This window comes from Camponotus vicinus, unplaced genomic scaffold, assembly GCF_025532165.1.
Source record: "Camponotus vicinus isolate PSW18456_S1 unplaced genomic scaffold, iyCamVici1.0 SCAF_6, whole genome shotgun sequence".
Lineage (NCBI taxonomy): Eukaryota > Metazoa > Arthropoda > Insecta > Hymenoptera > Formicidae > Camponotus > Camponotus vicinus.
Genome location: NW_028141978.1, coordinates 15,336,806 through 15,359,211, shown reverse-complemented (window position 1 = coordinate 15,359,211; position 22,406 = coordinate 15,336,806). Strand labels below are relative to the sequence as shown.

At 31.8% G+C, this 22,406-nt stretch overlaps 1 pseudogene; it reads left to right on the top strand.

Annotated features, from left to right (window-relative positions):
• The first annotated feature begins 3,568 nt into the window (after nt 1-3,568).
• LOC145973316 (uncharacterized) lies at nt 3,569-18,960 on the top strand (annotated as a pseudogene).
• Nucleotides 18,961-22,406: the final 3,446 nt, after the last annotated feature.

Below are 22,406 nucleotides of genomic sequence, written 5' to 3'. Positions count from 1 at the left end.
CATAATCGGAAAAAATTCTCTCCTCCATCCTTTGCTTTATAATTGCGATTATTTTGAACGAATTTAATTACAGTTCGGTTTAAAGACATTTCGGTTGACGCGATGAATATGAATAAGATTTTCACTACTTTTTTTAATACAATTTTCTTGTAGACAATAGAAAATCTTTTTACGTAGCAGTTATTCTTAAAAACAATCATAATTTTATAGAAATATTCAAAATTTCAAATAGCACATGGCCACATAAAAATGCTATAAAAATGAGGCTCATACAATTTTTCAATTTTCAAATTTTTGATTAAAATTATATGAAATCAATAAATAGACTTTTATACAAATTTCTTTTATATATATATATACAATTTATATATATTGTGACGTGACACTTGGCGGTCCGTCACAAGGATCGCGAGATCCGACCGAGAATGAATTTGGGCCCTCGTTCTCCCCTAATTTAGGGAGAGAGCGGCTATTGGAGGCGAGATTATACTCGCCTTCCGTGCGTACAAATTTATTTGTTAGCGTTAAGATTAGGCTTAAGAGCGGACACGATGGGAAACGCTGACGGGATCTCATCCGGTGGCTCAAAATTGAGGAAGGAGTACAGGATACAAGGAAACGGGCGAGCGGAGGCGCCGACTAAAAGGAACACGCCAAGCTAAGTATTATTATTTAATTGCGTCAATAATAAAGTCCACTTAAGACTACCGCTGCCGCTCCTGTAAACATTCACATGCCCAGCAGGTACGGGGAACAATTGAGGGGAAGGCCAACCAGCGGACGAAAACTGACACTGAGACCCCGAGTCGGAGTCATCTCGGCCGGAACAGCGCTAAAGAAGAACATTCTAAATAACGGCGAGTGGCTGCCGAAAGTATCCCTCCTGACGGGCCTCGACGAGAGGAATTATGGAAAATAAAAGAGGAAACGGGGTGCGACAAGCACATGTACAGCCCTGAAGGCCGCAGGATTAAATGGGCCACACGACGATCCTGAGGGTTGCGGAAGCGCCACAGGTGGCCTAGTTACGCATTAATTTGCTAGCGTGATTCCGACGGGCCTTCCGCCACTGTTCGGCGGACCGGCGAAGGGAACGACGGCCCAAAATTACCGATCCAACACGTGGATGCCGAGAGCACGGAGAACCGCAAGGAGTCACCGGTGAGACAAGCGTCGACCCCATCTGGCCGTCTTTGTTAAATAATTCAGGTAGAATTAGCTCGAACAATGTCGGTGCCGTATAGCTGCCGTCATTAAATTTATTGTGAAATTCCTTTTCTGCGTTCTCGATATTTGCGTCTTAGAGTACGACGGCCGGCCGAAAGACTTTGTTCGAGCTTTCGTAAACTTAAGTGCCCTCTCTCCCAGTTGCGCGCCGACAGTCACTGTAAATGTTTATTTGTACAATTATTACCGTTAGCTGTAAAACTTTGTCTGTTAAAAGTATTGTAACCGAGCTCACACACAAAGGCGATTGCGATATCCAATAACCGACAAATACGTCGCGGCATCGGCTCGCATATTTCCGAGGCTCAAGTCATTTGATACTTTATTGTTATTGATAGTTTTTCGTGTCTCGATTCAACCGTTCCTGTTAGATACGTTACTAGTCGCTAAATCTTTTTCGTTGAAGCAGCAGATCTGTATAATCGGTTCGCATCTATATTCGCTTCTGTTAACTGCGTGTGCGGCGGGTAGATCCATTATTATAATTAATTATTTCGATTCGCGAAAGACGGATGTCATTAAAGGAGTCGACACCGCGGTGCTCATTATTAAAAGTTATTTGGGGATTCGTAGCTGCCGAAACTCTAACAAGTCTCGTTTAGCGCGGAATTCCGGGACTTTTCTTGTATGCTTTTTTTTCCGCCGCGTGACATATGATACCGCGGTGATCGCGCTCGAATGCCGGCCCGTCGCTGCCGGCTAATAATCGGATAATCAATATTATAAAACCGCTTTGCATCTACACGAATCTGCCTGTCATTAAAATTTATTCATATGTTAAATATATTAATTCTTGTTATTATAATATCATGTTTTATTTGCAGCCACCTTGTATTCTCGATCCTTCCTTGTGAATTGTTAACACGGACTCCCCCCCTCTGCCAATTTCGAGACGGGGCTAGTCGAGCGTCCGTCGCGATTTTTCTGAAAATTTTGCATTCTTTGTGTACTGCCGAAATTTTATAGAGCGGTGCGGATTACCGCACCTGGCGCCCATATATTTGATTTTGGAGAGAAACGTTTTTTTTTGTTATGTAAGGAGATCGCGCCGAAGGTGTGCCGTAGGCCAAAAACACCGGCCACGTAAAATCATTAGCCCTTAAAGAATTAACGGTCACAATATTTATACAATTTTCTTGTAGGCAATAGCCATTTAGAAAATCTTTTTACGTAGCAGTTATTCTTAAAAACAATCATAATGTAGTATAAAAAATGTGAGTTATTTATTGTTATAAATTATACACACACACACACACACACACACACACACACACACACACACACATATATGTGTGTGTGTGTTGTATGTATATAATTTATAACAATAAATAACTCACATTTTTTATACTACATTATGATTGTTTTTAAGAGTAACTGCTACGTAAAAAGATTTTCTAAATGGCTATTGTCTACAAGAAAATTGTATAAAAAAACTAATGAAAAGCTTACTAATATTAATGGGGGGGGGGGGGGGTCAACCGAATTTTCTTTAAATCGAACTGATTAAATTCGCTCAAAATGATCGCAATTATAAAGCAAAGGATGGAGGAGGGAATTTCCTCCGATTATGTTTACTTACATCAATTATTAACCGAAGAGATTTGCATTAAATTTGCTAAGTGTTATTGTCAATAAAATTCTTTCTTATTTTATTTGCTCAAACTAATTGTCAATCAAATAGCTTTTGATTAAACTTGCTCGATTGAATTATCCAACGAATGATTTTTACTTAAATTCGCTCATACGTTCAATCGTCAATCGAAGGACATTCAATTAATTTTATTCATATTAATCGTTAATCGAAGGACTTTCGATTGAATTTGCCCGTATCAATTGTTGATTGAATTGTTAATCGAAGGACTTTCAATAAAGTTCGCCCATATTAATCGTTAATCAAATGCTCTTCCATTAATTTTGCTGATATCAATTGTCAATTCAATGATTTTAATTAATTTCGCTCATATTAATCGTTAATTAAACAATCTTCGATTAATTTCACTTACATCAATCGTCATAGATAAATTCGCGATTAACTTTTCTCCAATCGTTAATCCAAAAGACTAAAAATTTGTGAACATCAATTGTTCAATTTAAAAGTATGTAATTGATATTTTTCAAATTCTGGTATGTTCCGAAGTGAGCCGCGCGCGCGTGTCATGCGCTGATATCATTTACTGCGTGAATCCTCACTGCCGCGCGGTACTGTACGCGTAACAACGAAGCAGCGCGCAGAAGTCGACCGTTATAACGCGTTACAACGTGTCAACAATATAAGTAAAAATTTCCATATATATTATTATTTATAATATATATTTAGTTTATTTTTTAGTAAGCCCACACTATGGGACGAAAATATGATAATAAACATTTGCCTCTCTATCGACGTAGAGTTTCCTTCAAGAAAGGCTGGATGCAAAGGTTAGTATATTTACGTGAGATAATAAACATTTTCTACACATACATACATACATACATACATACATACATACATACATATTCTCTCTCTCTTCCCCCCTTTCTCTCCCTCTCACTCTCCTCTCCTTCTCTACATATATTACATTCTCTACATACATTATATATTATAATTTAATAATATTATGACATTAAATTAATAAATTAAAAATAAATTAATTTTAATCTAAACATATAAAAATCTTTTTCATGATTATAATTGATTATAAAGTTTAAAGTAGATAATTCTTTGTTATAAATAAATAATTTATAAAACTATTAATTTTACAGATTGAAAAAAGAATTAATACAATTGTTCTTTTGATGGTGGGAGAGCAGTAGTTGGATAATATTATTAAAAGGATAAATTTTATTTTAGATTATATAAATATTATGTACATATACATATATATATATATATATATATATATATACATAAAATTAATACATCTAGATATGTAATATATGTACGCAATAATATACATATATATATATATATATATATATATATATATATATATATATATATATATATATATATATATATCTTTTTTACTAATCTGATCCAACTATTGCTGTCCTTCAACAAAATAATAATCATATTAATTATCTTTTTTAATCTCTAAAATTAATAGTTTTATAAATTATTTCTTTAAAACAAAGAAATCTGCTTGAAACTTTATAATCAATTGTAATCATAAAAAAGATATTTATATTTTTAGGTTATACATTTTATTATTTTTAATTTATAAATTCTACTTTTAAATTAGAGAAATAAATTATCAAAATATTTTAAATTTATATGAACATTTTATTAATAATTTAATAATTAGGCCTTTTTATTTAATTTCCTCATTATTTTAAAATTTTTTCAATCATTTTTCACAAAATATAAATTAAAAATATTTTGATTTAAAATAATATATACAGAGTGATTCTTTTTAAGTTATGCAGCTGAATATCTCTTAGTAAAAAAGATTGGAAAAAATGTCTGACAAAAGTTGTTTGACTCGAAGGGGGACATAAAATGATGCCATTGATTTGACTTTGGATAATTATTTGAAAGTCACATGCAGGTCACCTTTAATTTTTTAAACGGAATCCCCTTTTTATTACTTTTTATTACTTATTCTTATAGTTTATCTCAAGGGCTTTCCAAAACACTATAATAAAGTATTTCTTCATTGAGTACTTTTCGAGTTATGAGGCTTGAAATAATTTCTTAATTTTACATAAACCGTAAAATATCTAGTAAAATATTCATTTTTCGATTATCTTACCTTAATACTTTTATGTACAAAATAATGGGAGGAATCAATTGGTGTAAAGAAAACACATAATTGTTTCGGAAAAAAAATGTAATTTGCAATTAACAATTACATATTTTTTCTTAGAAATAACCATGTGTTTTCTGAACACCAATTGATTCCTCTCATTATTTTGTACATAAAAGTATTAAAGTAAGATAATCGAAAAATGAATATTTTACAAGATATTTTACGGTTTATGTAAAATTAAGAAATTATTTCAAGCCTCATAACTCTAAAAGTACTCAATGAAAAAGCACTTAATTATAGTGTTTTGGAAAGCTCTTGAGATAAACTATAAGAATAAGTAATAAAAAGTAATAAAAAGGGGATTTCGTTTAAAAAATTAAAGGTGATCTGCATGTGACTTTCAAATAATTATCCAAAGTCAAACCAATGGCATCATTTTATGTCCCCCTTCGAGTCAAACAACTTTTGTCTGAAACATTTTTTCCAATCTTTTTTACTAAAAGATATTCTGCTGCATTACTTCAAATGAAACACTATATACAGGGTGAGCCATTTTAATTAACGCACGCAATTATTTCGGAAACAAAGCATTTTAGAGAAAAATGTTTCAGACAAAAGTTTTATGGTTTCGAGGGGGCCATAAGATGGTATCATTGGTTTGACCTTGAAGAGTTATTTGAAGGTCACATGAAGGTCACCTTCAATTTCTTAAATGGAACCTACTATTTGTCATTGCATATTCTTGTAGCTTATCTCGAGAGCTTTCCAAAACACTATAATTAAGTACCTTTTCGTTAAGTACTTTTTGAGTTATGAGGCTTGAAATAATTTCTTAATTTTACATAAACCGTAAAATATCTTGTAAAATATTCATTTTTCGATTATCTTACCTTAATACTTTTACGTACAAAATAATGAGAGGGATCAACTGGTGTAAAGAAAACACATAGTTGTTTTGAAGAAAAAATATATAATTTACAATTAACAATTCCATATTTTTTCTTAAAAACAACTATGTGTTTTCTTTAGACCAATTGATTCCTCTCATTATTTTGTACGTAAAAGTATTAAGGTAAGATAATCGAAAAATGAATATTTTACAAGATATTTTACGGTTTATGTAAAATTAAGAAATTATTTCAAGCCTCATAACTCAAAAAGTACTTAACGAAAAGGTACTTAATTATAGTGTTTTGGAAAGCTCTCGAGATAAGCTACAAGAATATGCAATGACAAATAGTAGGTTCCATTTAAGAAATTGAAGGTGACCTTCATGTGACCTTCAAATAACTCTTCAAGGTCAAACCAATGATACCATCTTATGGCCCCCACGAAACCATAAAACTTTGTCTGAAACATTTTTCTCTAAAATGCTTTGTTTCCGAAATAATTGCGTGCGTTAATTAAAATGGCTCACCCTGTATATATATATATATATATATATATATATATATATACACACACACACATACATATTCACATTTTCATCTCTATTTTAAATGTATTTTGTTATTAAATGTGTTATTGTTAATATGATATGTTATTGTTAATATATTATATGTAATTAAATGACATTAATTTTTCTTGTTTTACCTTTTTTATTCACAAAATTTATTTATTATTAAAAAAATTTCTTATTTTTTTCATTTTATTTTATTAATAATTTTTAGATTTAAAGCTAAAGTTGTTTAAATAATTAAATAGCAAAAATGCAATTTTTTTCACGAATTTATTGTCATGTGTTGCGTACAACATCGAGTCGTTTCGATTTCGGTTGCTGAATCCTGAATCTTACCTACCCCCACTCCATCTAATAGAACATCGAGACTCGGGAGTCTCGGAACTCGCTCGTTCTCGAGCGTCTATTCTCGATAACAGCGCTCCCGATAATCTGAGTATCGAGAATCCAGTCTCGCTGGCGAGAACGAGCGGGAGTGAGAGCAGATTTGCTCGCCTCTAATTTACAATAGCGATTAAGAAAACAATTCTCTTTCTAAATAATTTAGGAAGATATGGAAAATATTCTCACCTTGAATCCACCCTAGCGAAATCCTCATCCTAAATCGACCTATTTTTTTCTCATGCTGAAACAGCATATATATATATATATATATATACGGTATATATATGCTGTTTCAGCATATATATACCGTATCGATTAAGAAATCTGATAAGATTTCACATTTTTTAAATTAAACATTCGGATATACCCCCGCGCGTAATATCTATAAATTTATCATTTAGATTTACAAGTCTCTTTCTAATTATTTTAGAAGGTTAAGAAAAATATTTTCATGATGAAAAAATCTTCCCTAATAAAACATCCTTAAATATTTTTCCCGTGGTGAATCACCGAGATATCCCGAGTCGAAATTATGGCCCTATAATAAACCTTCAATTTCATTATATATAGGAGTTAAGATAGTAAAGGAGGTCCAATTGCAAGGATAGAATTTACTCCTACTCAAAACCTAAAAGTGTCTGAAAATTCTGTTTTCGCAAAATTAGCATTAAAGTAGGTCCTCTTTCAGTAGGAGCTAAAGTAGCACGATAGGTTCAAATAAAACCTCTATTGAAGCTTCATGTCCTACATGTATATCTTTTATTCTTAAAATTACATGTTTATAAAAATAATAATAATAATAAGCAAAAAAGACACGTTAAAATATAATTTTACTTATTTAGCTAACACTGTAAAATAATTGTAATTTAATTTAACAAGATTGTAAAATAAGACAAAATATAAGATATAATAAATTGCACTTCATGTCTTATTTTACAATTGTTAAACAAAATTACAATTATTTTGCAGTGTTAAGTAAATAAAGTTATATATTATACATGTTTTTTAACGTGTCTTCTCGCAAGTATTATTATTATTTTTTTATCTTATTATCTCTTATTTTATTACATCTTAATTATAATAAAAAAATTATCTGTGTTTATTTAAATATAATATTTATTTATTAGACACACATAATAATACTTTAATAAAATATTTACCATACACATATTTTAATATGTACGATGCATATATATATATATATATATATATATATTTTTTTTTTTTAATTTATGTATAATTGTATAATAAATTTAATTAAATGTTTATAATTATTACAAATTTGTGTGTGTGTGTGTGTAATTATAAAAATTTTTATAATTCAAATAATTTATATGAAGAAGAATCTGAAACGCAAAAAACAGTAATTAATTACAAATAAATGATTTTTTAAATAAATAACATTGTTATTCTACAAGATTTTTGCACAAGGATAAAACTTATAACTTTCATCAGTTATAATTTTCAATTATGACTGCATAAAAATTAAAAAAAAAATAATAATTATACCATATTTAACTTAGTTTTTATTAAAATCCTAGCGTGATAAGGCATTTTTACAAACGGACTTGAATTCAGCATATACAAAAATTTAAAAAAAGTAATAGGTTTTATCCTTGTACAAAAAAAGTTCAATTTTGTCGAGTGTAATCTTTATTTTTGCTTATAAAATTTTTTCTTACCACTCGTTGCTTTATTCTCATAAATTTGCGATGTAGTTGCTTGTATGCATGTTTGTAATTCTGGGATATTATCGAGGGATATTATGGAGTTACTATTGGAATTTATTGCTGCGGAGAAATGAAAGCAAATTTTAAGAAATCTAACATTATTATTACCAAAAAGTATTAATTATTAATAAGAAAATAATTGTAATTAAATTATTACCGTCGATATTAATATTATTGTTATTTAATAGAATATTTTGATCTTTATTCTTTCTTTTGGATTTAATATTTTTCTGTCCTTTAGTTTTTATTTTTTCTTTTGATTTTACGGCCTTCCTATATTTTCTTTTATTGGAAGCCATTTTGTTGATAAAATTAATAAAATCTTTTTTTGTAACAATAAATTGTGTGTTTATCCATTCTGAAAATAAAAAGCATATATAAACGTTTTCTTTATATTTTATATACTTACACGGAAAAAATTTTATAGTAAAAATTATTATGACGTGTTTGTAGTTGCTGTGGACCATCAGAATTATTTTAAAGTAAAGTGCTATGAAAAACTATAAAAATTGCATGAATTAACTAATTAATTAATTAAGTAATTTTTACAGTTTTACATAGTACTTTATTTTAAAATGATTCTGATGGTCCGCAGCTACTACAAACCATAGTAATCTTTACTATAAAATTTTCTCCTTGTAGACATAAATTTCTTACATATTGCAATTTGTACAATTTACACGGAGATAATTTGATATTAAAAATTATTATACACTCACCCGCAAAAAAAGCGGTACACCTAAAATTTGAGAAAATTTCATCAAATTTTAAATGATCATAACTTGGTAAATAATGATGATAAAAATATGTTTAAAAAAACAAAATGAAGGCTGTAATGTCCACTTTAAGAATATTTAAGTGGCAATTATGCTCAGCCATTGTTTTCAAAATGGCGGATAAGGAAGTGAAAGGATGTAAAATTGATTATTAAAGGATCGAGTTTGGGACGGTGCACGGCGTAAATCAGGTAACGCAGCCCAATGAGACCAAATGCTCGTGAAAGTGTGGAGTGTTATCTTTAAAATGTTTTTTACCGAGCTTGATACGATGATTTTTCGCTGAGTTATTCCGAATTTAATTAAAAACGCTCTTTTTTCTTCTTCAATTTGCAGCTCAGCGAATAATTATCGTATCGAGCTCGGTAAAAAAGCATTGTAAAGGTGATACTCCACACTTTCACATGCATTTCGTCCCATTGAGCTGCGATACCTGATTCACGCCACGCACTGGAGCAAAGCGGGAACCTTTATTTATCGGTTTTGTATGCTTTCATTTATCCGCTATTTTGAAAAAAAATGGTTGCACATAATTTCAATTTAATTTAGGTGTGTGTGTGTGTGTGTGCTCGTTTGTATACCACAAGGATAAGGACCCCGTGGTTCGTCAGCTCCACAGTATTTAAAGACTCCAAACCCTCCTTGTGGCGTGTGTGTGTGTGTGTGTGTGTGTGTGTGTGTGTGTGTGTGCTCGTTTGTATACCACAAGGATAAGGACCCCGTGGTTCGTCAGCTCCACAGTATTTAAAGACTCCAAACTCTCCTTGTGGCGTGTGTGTGTGTGTGTGTGTGTGTGTGTGTGTGTGTGTGTGTGTGTGTGTACGGGCGCACGCATGTGTGTATTAATAGTGGGTATGACCTCCTCGTGCGCGTATTACCTCATTCATACGATCAGGCATACTCTGTATTAGTCTTTTTATTTCATCCTGCGTAATTGCATCCCATGCATTTTGAAGAACTCTTTGAAGTTCTTGCAGTGACTGAGGTGCAAGTACGTGATTTCGTACTTTCTTGCCGAGATTGTCCCACAAATGCTCAATGGGATTTAAATCCGGACTACTTGCTGGCCAAACAAGTCGATTTATGCCAACTTCATCGAGGAAATCAAACACTCTTCTCGCAGTGTGTGGTCGAGCATTGTCTTGCATAAACAAGAAGTTCTCTCCGATAAAGGGTGCATACGGAACAACATACGGAAGGAGTATGTCTTCCACGTATACATCTGCGTTCATGTTCCTGTCAAAAAAGTGCAAATCTGTATGAGCGTCCGCTGAAATACCTGCCCAAACCATCACAGAGCCTCCATTGTAGCTGTACCTTTCACTTACAGTACAATCTGCAAATCGTTCTCCACGACGACGATAAACTCGTTCTCGTCCATCTGGAGAATAGAGACAAAAACGAGATTCATCGCTAAAGAGTACTTTGCCCCAGTCTGCGTAATTCCAGTCTCTATGCGCAACTGCAAAATTGAGTCGAGCTACGCGATGACGACCTGTAAGAAAAGGTACAGCCGCTGGCCTGCGCGAAAACAGATTTTGTTCCGCTAATCTTCTCCGAACGGTGTCAACGGATACATTGCAATTGTGGACATCCCTTAAATTGTTTCGAATTTGAACAGCTGTTCGATGTCTGTCTCTTAATGAATTTAAAACAATAAATCGGTCATCGTTTTCATTGGTACGTCGAGGGCGCCCAGAACCAGGCCTCCTCTTGAAAGAATTGGTGTCTAAGTACCTGGCATAAGCACGTTGCACAGTTGACACTGACAGATCAAGTGCCTCAGCAACGTATCTTCGACTTCTGCCATCTTCAATTAAAGCAACAACTTGAGCAGCTTTTTCTGGAGTTATCGTTGCCATAATCGAGAAGTAATTTCGAGAAGAAGTAATTAATTATGGTTTCAATAGATGAAGTCGCAAGGAGCAACGCGTCTAGAGAGCTAGCAAATCAATCGCATAACTTGTACTATAGTCTTTCAATGTTTTTTCCGTTTGAGACGTGCTTATGCCAGGTACATTGAAAGACTATAGTACAAGTTATGCGATTGATTTGCTAGCTCTCTAGACGCGTTGCTCCTTGCGACTTCATCTATTGAAACCATAATTAATTACTTCTTCTCGAAATTACTTCTCGATTATGGCAACGATAACTCCAGAAAAAGCTGCTCAAGTTGTTGCTTTAATTGAAGATGGCAGAAGTCGAAGATACGTTGCTGAGGCACTTGATCTGTCAGTGTCAACTGTGCAACGTGCTTATGCCAGGTACTTAGACACCAATTCTTTCAAGAGGAGGCCTGGTTCTGGGCGCCCTCGACGTACCAATGAAAACGATGACCGATTTATTGTTTTAAATTCATTAAGAGACAGACATCGAACAGCTGTTCAAATTCGAAACAATTTAAGGGATGTCCACAATTGCAATGTATCCGTTGACACCGTTCGGAGAAGATTAGCGGAACAAAATCTGTTTTCGCGCAGGCCAGCGGCTGTACCTTTTCTTACAGGTCGTCATCGCGTAGCTCGACTCAATTTTGCAGTTGCGCATAGAGACTGGAATTACGCAGACTGGGGCAAAGTACTCTTTAGCGATGAATCTCGTTTTTGTCTCTATTCTCCAGATGGACGAGAACGAGTTTATCGTCGTCGTGGAGAACGATTTGCAGATTGTACTGTAAGTGAAAGGTACAGCTACAATGGAGGCTCTGTGATGGTTTGGGCAGGTATTTCAGCGGACGCTCATACAGATTTGCACTTTTTTGACAGGAACATGAACGCAGATGTATACGTGGAAGACATACTCCTTCCGTATGTTGTTCCGTATGCACCCTTTATCGGAGAGAACTTCTTGTTTATGCAAGACAATGCTCGACCACACACTGCGAGAAGAGTGTTTGATTTCCTCGATGAAGTTGGCATAAATCGACTTGTTTGGCCAGCAAGTAGTCCGGATTTAAATCCCATTGAGCATTTGTGGGACAATCTCGGCAAGAAAGTACGAAATCACGTACCTGCACCTCAGTCACTGCAAGAACTTCAAAGAGTTCTTCAAAATGCATGGGATGCAATTACGCAGGATGAAATAAAAAGACTAATACAGAGTATGCCTGATCGTATGAATGAGGTAATACGCGCACGAGGAGGTCATACCCACTATTAATACACACATGCGTGCGCCCGTACACACACACACACACACACACACACACGCCACAAGGAGGGTTTGGAGTCTTTAAATACTGTGGAGCTGACGAACCACGGGGTCCTTATCCTTGTGGTATACAAACGAGCACACACACACACACACACACACACACACACACACACACACACACACACGCCACAAGGAGGGTTTGGAGTCTTTAAATACTGTGGAGCTGACGAACCACGGGGTCCTTATCCTTGTGGTATACAAACGAGCACACACACACACACACACACACACACGCCACAAGGAGGGTTTGGAGTCTTTAAATACTGTGGAGCTGACGAACCACGGGGTCCTTATCCTTGTGGTATACAAATGAGCACACACACACACACACACACACACACACACACACACACACACGCCACAAGGAGGGTTTGGAGTCTTTAAATACTGTGGAGCTGACGAACCACGGGGTCCTTATCCTTGTGGTATACAAACGAGCACACACACACACACACACCTAAATTAAATTGAAATTATGTGCAACCATTTTTTTTCAAAATAGCGGATAAATGAAAGCATACAAAACCGATAAATAAAGGTTCCCGCTTTGCTCCAGTGCGTGGCGTGAATCAGGTATCGCAGCTCAATGGGACGAAATGCATGTGAAAGTGTGGAGTATCACCTTTACAATGCTTTTTTACCGAGCTCGATACGATAATTATTCGCTGAGCTGCAAATTGAAGAAGAAAAAAGAGAGTTTTTAATTAAATTCGGAATAACTCAGCGAAAAATCATCGTATCGAGCTCGGTAAAAAAACATTTTAAAGATAACACTCCACACTTTCACGAGCATTTGGTCTCATTGGGCTGCGTTACCTGATTTACGCCGTGCACCGTCCCAAACTCGATCCTTTAATAATCAGTTTTACATCCTTTCACTTCCTTATCCGCCATTTTGAAAACAATGGCTGAGCATAATTGCCACTTAAATATTCTTAAAGTGGACATTACAGCCTTCATTTTGTTTTTTTAAACATATTTTTATCATCATTATTTACCAAGTTATGATCATTTAAAGTTTGATGAAATTTTCTCAAATTTTAGGTGTACCGCTTTTTTTGCGGGTGAGTGTAGTATCTAATAACTGCAGATCACCAGGACCATTTCAAAGTAAAGTGTTACGTAAAATTGTAAATATTGCATAATTTTTACAATTTTACGTAACACTTTACTTTGAAATGGTCCTGGTGGTCTGCAGCTATTATATACTATAATAATTTTTAATATCAAATTATCTCCGTGTAAATTGTACAAATTGTAATATGTAAGAAATTTATGTGTACAAGGAGAAAATCTTATAGTAAATTATTATATACACATCATAGTAATTTTTACTATAACAATTACTCCGTGTAGAATGTATACGTATAACACATGTGTGTGTGTGTGTGTGTGCGTGTGTGTGCGTGTGTGTATTTACCATATAATCCTTTAAATAGCATAGGATTAATTGCTGGTCTGTTCGTCCTTTTTCCTGTTGCAGAATAATTTGCAATGCTAGAACTGTATACGTCTAATATCGTTTCGCGCACCATTACTTTCCAATCTTTATTTAAATTTGCCTTCATTTCTAAAAATGTTTTCTTTTTTTTGGATAAATAAAAGCCACAATTTGTTGCTATTTCTTCCTGAAATTATTAATATTAAGAAAATTAGAAGCAACTAATAATTTAAAGAATAAATTAAAATATAAATAATTAAAAATATAAAATTAATTTAATATATTTTTACTTTGTCTTCAGACGCCTTAAAATAATGATTTGGTAACTGCAAAAAAAAACAAAATTGTTATGTACTTTATACATATATTATTTTTTCCATTTTTATATTATTTCGTTTATATTATGATATTGTTATTATTGATATTTTTTTATTATTCTTATGAAATTTTGTAAATATATATATCAATGTAATTATAATTTTTTTATTATATTCTGTATGTGTGTGTGTGTATGTGCGCGCGCGTGCGCGTGCGTGTGCGTACGTGTATTATTATTACCGCAAAAATTTCTTCTGATTCAACGTCCATTTTCTTTTGACTTTCGTAAGCATTTTTCATCATTTGTAATAATTGTTCTTGAAAACAAATATCTCTTTTTGTGACTGGAAATGATAAATTATAATTTATAATTGCGAATAATTAAATGCGAATAATTAAAATTTATGAACAAAATTAATGCTTACTTATTCCATTTGGAAGCCCAAAAAATATTCCTTTTCCAACATTATTCTGTTCACTTTCTCGTGAATTTTGTGAAGATGAATCAGAATCTGATAATGAATCTGATGATGAATCTGATAATGAATCTGTGTTGTTTTGATATATGCGTTTTGGTTTTTGTTGATGAAATAAAGTCGATGAAGAGCAAGAAAATGATGATGTTGTAGCTGATTTATTTATTGGTGAAAACTGATTGTGAGAAAAGGACTGTGAGGATGATGATGCACTATCTTGATATTTACTCAATGTACTGTTTTGATATACGTTTGGTGGTTCTTGATTTAAGTGTACTACATTTGTCTTTTCTTTAATTGAAGTGAATGTCTGTGTGTTGTGTGCTGTATCTTGTAAATTATTAAATGATTGATTTTTATGATATGGAGTTGAAGAGCATGAAAATGATGATGTTGTGGTAGCTTCATTTGAAAAAATTGATGTTGATTGAGGATATAAATTGCGAGGAAGAGACTGTGATGGTGATGGTAATGATAATGATGAATGCATGTTAGGTGTAATTGTTATGTTGGATAAAATGTGCGGACCATTTGCTATCTTTTCTTCAAATTGTCTCGTTGGATTTTTTTATATTTTCTGTTACTTTTTTACATATTTTTCCAGCATTCTTCTCTTCTATTATATCGGCGGAGAAAATTTTTTTGGATAAATCATGGATGGTACCACTAGTAGATACAATTAATTTATGCAGTTCATCTTCGTTATCTGATAAAAATCAACACTTAGTAATATTTTTTTATTTTGTTGATATAAAAAAATAGTTATTCTTAACACACACATAAAAATGTAACTTACCGCTTACGGCAAGAATTTTTGCCTCAGCCTTTGTTTTTTTTTGAGTTTTATAATCTTTCCACGTTAATTTCACTATTTCATTAACGTGTCTGGATTTTTTGGCAATAATCGATGCATTAATTACATCTTTTTCTTTGGTTTCCAGCCACCAAATTAGTGCAAATTTCTTGTGCTTCGGCATAATCACACTTATACACTTATTTAAAGTACACGTATTTAGTAATGGACTTTATTAATGGACTTTCGGAAAAACTATTAAATATAATGAGAGAACTGATGACAGCTGTCGAGTGTCTCTTTTTTGATTGCGAAACGAGAAGTTAACTGATTATAGATGATAGATTTTCTTTTTTTCTTTTTCTACTATCATTGCAAGATTGATATCGATATCAGGTATATTATTTTTATCCAACCTTCTAGTCTCGCTTTCTAAAAAGAAATAATTTCGGTATTTAGTTTTTCTTCCGAAAGACAAAAATTCATTAATTTTTGGTCATATTGTAAATTCTAAATAAATGATATATCGCACAAATCACTTGAACAAGTTTGCAAGAAACAGCAAGACATTCGATTAAAGGCTATTCTGGGAAATAGAAATTTTGATATTCTACCCGACCAGGACAATGCTCAATTTGCATTAAATAATCGAAGGTAGTTATTTTATTTGATAACTTATTAATAATCTTAATAAATATTTATAAAAATATTATATAAAACAAGGAGAAAATTCTAATTAATCAGAAATATTTTTCAATATTCAGCAATCAAACGAAATAGAAGACATACATGAGAGAGTACAATTTTCTCAAAATAATGAAATTGAAAACGAATATGGGTATGCAAATTTATTATAATAATAAAATAATAAGTAACAAATAAGACAAAAACTTAGAATATGTGGTGTCTACGCACGCACGCACGCACGCACGCACGCACGCACGCACGCACGCTATAGTGTATATATTTATTTAAAAAGGCATTTACAGTATAAAAATAAAAACCTTTATTATTTATAAAAATAAATGTAATTTAAGTAGTTCACAAGAAAGAGTACATACTAATAACAGATACGATTTTAGGACTTATGATTCTGCTAATGATCTGGATGATACAAATTCAACTTTTGAGGAAAGTGATGATTCGGATATTTATGATAATACTTATATTATCGACCATGAAAATATTGATAATGATCTTAACAATGTCATTAACGATGATGACCGAAATGAACCATTATATCATGGCGCTGAAATAACTGTCGGTGATAGTATGTCACTAATTTTATCTCTTCTTTTACATCATAATCTTACGGTGTCATCTATTGCCGACATTATTACAGTTATCGAATTCCATTGCCCTTTTCGAAATTTAAGAAAAAACAGTTTATATAATTTTAAAAAATTTTTTCGTTTAAGTGAGGCTGATGCTGTTAGGCATTATTATTGTACAATTTGTAATCGAGAATTAAGATCAATGAATGATATTTGCCCATTGTGTCGTCGAGAAAATAACGCCTATTTTATCGAGCTATCTTGCACAAATCAATTAAGAGAAATGTACGCAAGGCCTTCATTTTATGATAAACTTCAAAGTCGATTTGAACGTCCAATGCAATTTCCTGGAAGTATAACGGATATTTATGATGGACAGTTATATCAAGAATGGTTTAACAATGGATTTCTTCGTGATCGTAACAATATTTCTTTCACATGGTATACTGATGGTATACCAGTTTTAAATCATCAAAAATAAATCTTTGGCCAGTATATCTTACTATTAATGAATTGCCTTTTGAAGATAGAAAAAGAAGAGAGAATACTTTACTTGTCGGATATTGGTATAATGATAAAAAACCGCAGATGAACACATTTTTGTATAAGCTTATGAAAACATTCCAGTAAATTGCTGAAGGTGTTCAAATTACATTACCTGATAACAACATTATTATTGTGAAAGGTATAATATTAATGGGAACTTGCGATCTTCCTGCAAAATGTGATTGTTTGAATTTTATTCAATTTAATGGCGATTACGGTTGTCATTCATGCTTATGTAAAGGTGAACACATTGAAATTGGTCCTCGAAGTCATGTACATGCTTATCCATTTTTGAAAATGAATTAACTCTAAAAACATCTCAACAATCTATTGAATTCGCTAATAGAGCAAAATCAGACACACCCTTTATGGGAGTAAAAGGTCATACAGTCATTTCAAAAATAATGCCAGATTTTATTAATGGAATGGCAATTGATCGTATGCACTGTGTTGATGGTGGCGTAATGAAAAAACTGATGACGTTATTTTTTGATCAAAAATACTCGGGTACTCCATTTTCTTTATATGCAGTTATAGATATTATTAATAGGCGACTAATAAGTATTAAACCTCCGAAGTTTATTCATCGCATGCCACGTTCAGTTACAGATTTAATGCATTGGAAAGCGTCAGAACTAAAGTGTTTTTTTTTTTATTATTCTATTCCTGTTTTCGAAAATATAATGCGCGCAGATTATTTACGATTAGTTGTAGCTATAAAACTTCTAAGTTCTGATGTAATTACAGACTTTATGATACAAGTAGCTCAAGATTTATTACGACGATTTGTTCGTGAATTTCAAGATATGTACGGAATTCAATTTTGTTCGATAAATATTCATGTATTGTTACATTTAGGGAATTGTGTAAAAAAATTAGGACCCTTATGGGCTTATACATGCTACGAATATGAAGATTTAAATGGTCAATTATTAAAATTAATTCATGGTACACGTCACATCGATACACAATTAGCTAATTCACAAAATCAATTCATCAAAATGATTAGAATATTAGAATTATTGCAAAATATTAACATTAAAAATTTTTGTATGAGAAAAAAGAAACAAGTTAGGATTATACAACAGATATACCCACATTGTTATAGTGTTGGTAAATACAAAATACAACCAATTACAGATATTATTCGAAATGCATTTGATAATAGTGAAATAACATATGATAATTTTACAATATATCAGTATTTCAGACTTCTTTACAATAACAAACTGTACGTATCTAAAATGTATAATAGAATTCTGCAAAGTGAATCATCTATAGTACGATATTATCAAAACAATGAAGAGAAATTAGGTTCCATTTACTGTTTTGTTAAGCTTTCAAATTGTAATCAGCTTACTTGTAATTGTTGTCACCAACATTATGTAATTATTAATGAAATTAAAAAACACGATGTATTTAACACTGCAGGCGATCGATTTGATTATTCTACTACACAATTTTTATATAAATGTTATGTAACCAATAATTTATATGCTGTTAAGTTGAATACTCTTATGACAACTTGTATTTATATGAATTTTGATAATCAAACATATGTTGCTTTTCCTATTAATAAAAAAGAATTTGAATGAGAAAAATTTGTTTAATTTTTTAATTTTTTTTATCTTTTTATTTGTTTAATTTTTTTTATTTTTTTGACGACACAATGGACAAATATGCATGCGCGCATTATATTTTTAAAAACAGGAATAGAATAATTAAAAAAACACTTTAGTTCTGACGCTTTCCAATGCATTAAACTGTAACTGAACGTGGCATGCGATGAATAAACTTAATAATGGTTCATTTCGGTCATCATCGTTAATGACATTGTCTTGCTGTTTCTTGCAAACTTGTTCAAGTGATTTGAAAAAATAAAAACTAAAAGGACAGAAAAATATTAAATCCAAAAGAAAGAATAAAGATCAAAATATTCTATTAAATAACAATAATATTAATATCGACGGTAATAATTTAATTACCATTATTTTCTACACACACACACACAAATTTGTAATAATTATAAACATTTAATTAAATTTATTATATAATTATACATAAATTTAAAAAAAAAATATATATATACATATATATATGCATCGTATATATTAAAATATGTGTATGGTAAATATTTTATTAAAGTATTATTATGTGTGTCTAATAAATAAATATTATATTTAAATAAACACAGATAATTTTATTATTATAATTAAGATGTAATAAAATAAGAGATAATAAGATAAAAAAATAATAATAATACTTGCGAGAAGACACGTTAAAAAACATGTATAATATATAACTTTATTTACTTAACACTGCAAAATAATTGTAATTTTGTTTAACAATTGTAAAATAAGACATGAAGTGCAATTTATTACATCTTATATTTTGTCTTATTTTACAATCTTGTTAAATTAAATTACAATTATTTTACAGTGTTAGCTAAATAAATAAAATTATATTTTAAATTGTCTTTTTTGCTTATTATTATTATTATTTTTATAAACATGTAATTTTAAGAATAAATGATATACATGTAGGACATGAAGCTTCAATAGAGGTTTTATTTGAACCTATCGTGCTACTGTAGCTCCTACTGAAAGAGGACCTACTTTAATTATCAAAATATTGACAGCATTTTTAGTTTCAAAATAGCATTAAAGCAAAATTTACAGAATTCAAAATTCAATGCAGGAGTAAACAAGTATAATATCATCAAAGTAGGTTATTGCCACTCATATAAGCAATAGATCTGTTAAGTAGGTGCAAATTAGTTTTAAAAGTGTCAAAGTAGGATCAAGATTTCGACTCGGGAAGGAGCCGGGAAATGGAGACAATAAAATCGGCGACGGTGGAAGAAACCGACATTTGTTGCTATCAACAACATATGGACTCTTAATTCATCCTTCACTAAGAAGATACAAGTGGGATTGCAATCGACGAAGGAAGACTGCTTCGTTCCAATTGTTAAATTAACGAGCAATAATGCTGATGGGATTTGTCTCGACTCCGACACGTGGCAGCAATTTCAAGCCTGCATGGATCATATGAGGCAGTATTTGAACGAGGATCAAAAAAGAACGGGGGGATTAAATCCAATTATTATTAACAATATCACCATCAAATTTACCAGCGCTTATGACGCGAGGGCTATTCTACTGGAATACAAGGAAACCACCGAATATTCCGCGACTAATGGCGAGAAGAAAGAACAACCTCCGTTGAAGAAACGAAAAACTTATAACACCGCTATCGTGATGCAGAAAGTTACTTTCCTCGGCTTGGAAAATATTATAAAATGTGTAGATACGCATTTATCGCAATTAATTAATATCGTTGATACTGTCAATACATGTGCTAACTATATAATAAACGAAATAGAATTAAAACTTTCCTCATCGTAAATAGATTGTGAAATTATAAAACTCACAATTAAAGGAAATTATGAAGAAATCGAACAAAGTGTCCGAACTCAAATTAATAATTTAACATTTTTAGATGTATATTTCAGCATTGTATTTGTAGAGATACTTTCGCTTAAATTTAATGAAATTTCTTGTACGATTTTACAGAAACGAAAATTTTATGAAAACCAATAAATAAATGTACATCGATAAAATGTAATAATAAATATCAAGTTTTTCTTAAAAAAATTCACAGAGTACTTTTTTTACTACGTTTTCAATATATCTCACAATATTTCCTTCTGTACTTTACTGCGAACACGCAGCAACACGTCGTGTATTATTATTATTATTATTATTATTAGCATTAAACGAGTATTTTTTCTTATAAAGAAACAAATAATTTTAAAAATTTATTCTACTCGTATAATAGCTATTCGACGCAAAATAAAAATCTTTGACAAATGAAATAATTACAAATTTTTTTTATTACGCTTAGTTTTTAAGAAATCATATGCGTATACCAATACTTAATTAAGGTAATTAGAAAAATGCTTGGCGTCAGTTGCTTTTTCGAAAAACAATAAGAAATCAAATAGATTATTCGCGCTACGATGAAAAATATAATTACAATACGGTATGACTACAAGAAATTTCAAACTTCTACATTTTTTTTCGGACTTCTCCGAACGGCGATAAAGGTTTGTTTGGTTTTCCTTTTTCGAGTGGGGAGGAAAATATATAAAATGGATAACGTTTAACCGAATATAAGCATTTTCGAGATTTTTTTCGCCCGAGGAAACTTGTACGATTTTCGCTCGCGTGTTATTCCTTTGAGGAAAAAAGGCATGTAATAAGAATTTGATATCGAAATGTGTAAAGTTGGCTGCGAATTTATCTCCAAAGATAAATTCCGCGAGCTACATTTCCAAATTAACGGAAACGAGTGAACATAATTATACTGTATTTTCAAGTTTCGTGTGTGCCTGCTCCGATACAATGCTTGCAATTTTATATAAATTGGGGCATTTCGGCGGCGATGTGAAATTACTAAATCTTATTATAATGAAATAAAGGTCCGTTAGATAAAATCAATAAAAATTAGTTAAAAGGCTACAAGGACCAACGCAATGGTGGAAATATGCAAAAAATAATAAAACGGTTATTACAATAAAATAACCATATGAAAATGTTTATTTAATTTGAAACGCCGCGTTTCAAACCAATTCGGATCCTTTTCAATGTCGACTAACAAAGTGAATAATAAACATTAAGATAAGATTAAAATTAACGGTCATAGGAGAAATGTAAATAAGTTTCGGAACAACGCAAAGTCAAAAAATCGGAAGCAAATATATGTACAATAACGGAAAATTTAAACCGTCAATCACAAAAAAGGAAAGAACGCATCGCATTAACGTATCGCCACAGAAAACCCGAAAGCTCGTACCGCATACCACCAGTATACCGTTAAAAACGAGATGATCCTCTCCAAAAAAACCGGAAGGAAAACCCACATACAGGTCCATGACCATTTCCAAAAGAAAAAACAGTCAACGATGCATAAATCGATGACCAGTTGGAAACTTGATGGTCCAAATATGTGCGAGTAAAAGCTTAAAAAACTGACACTC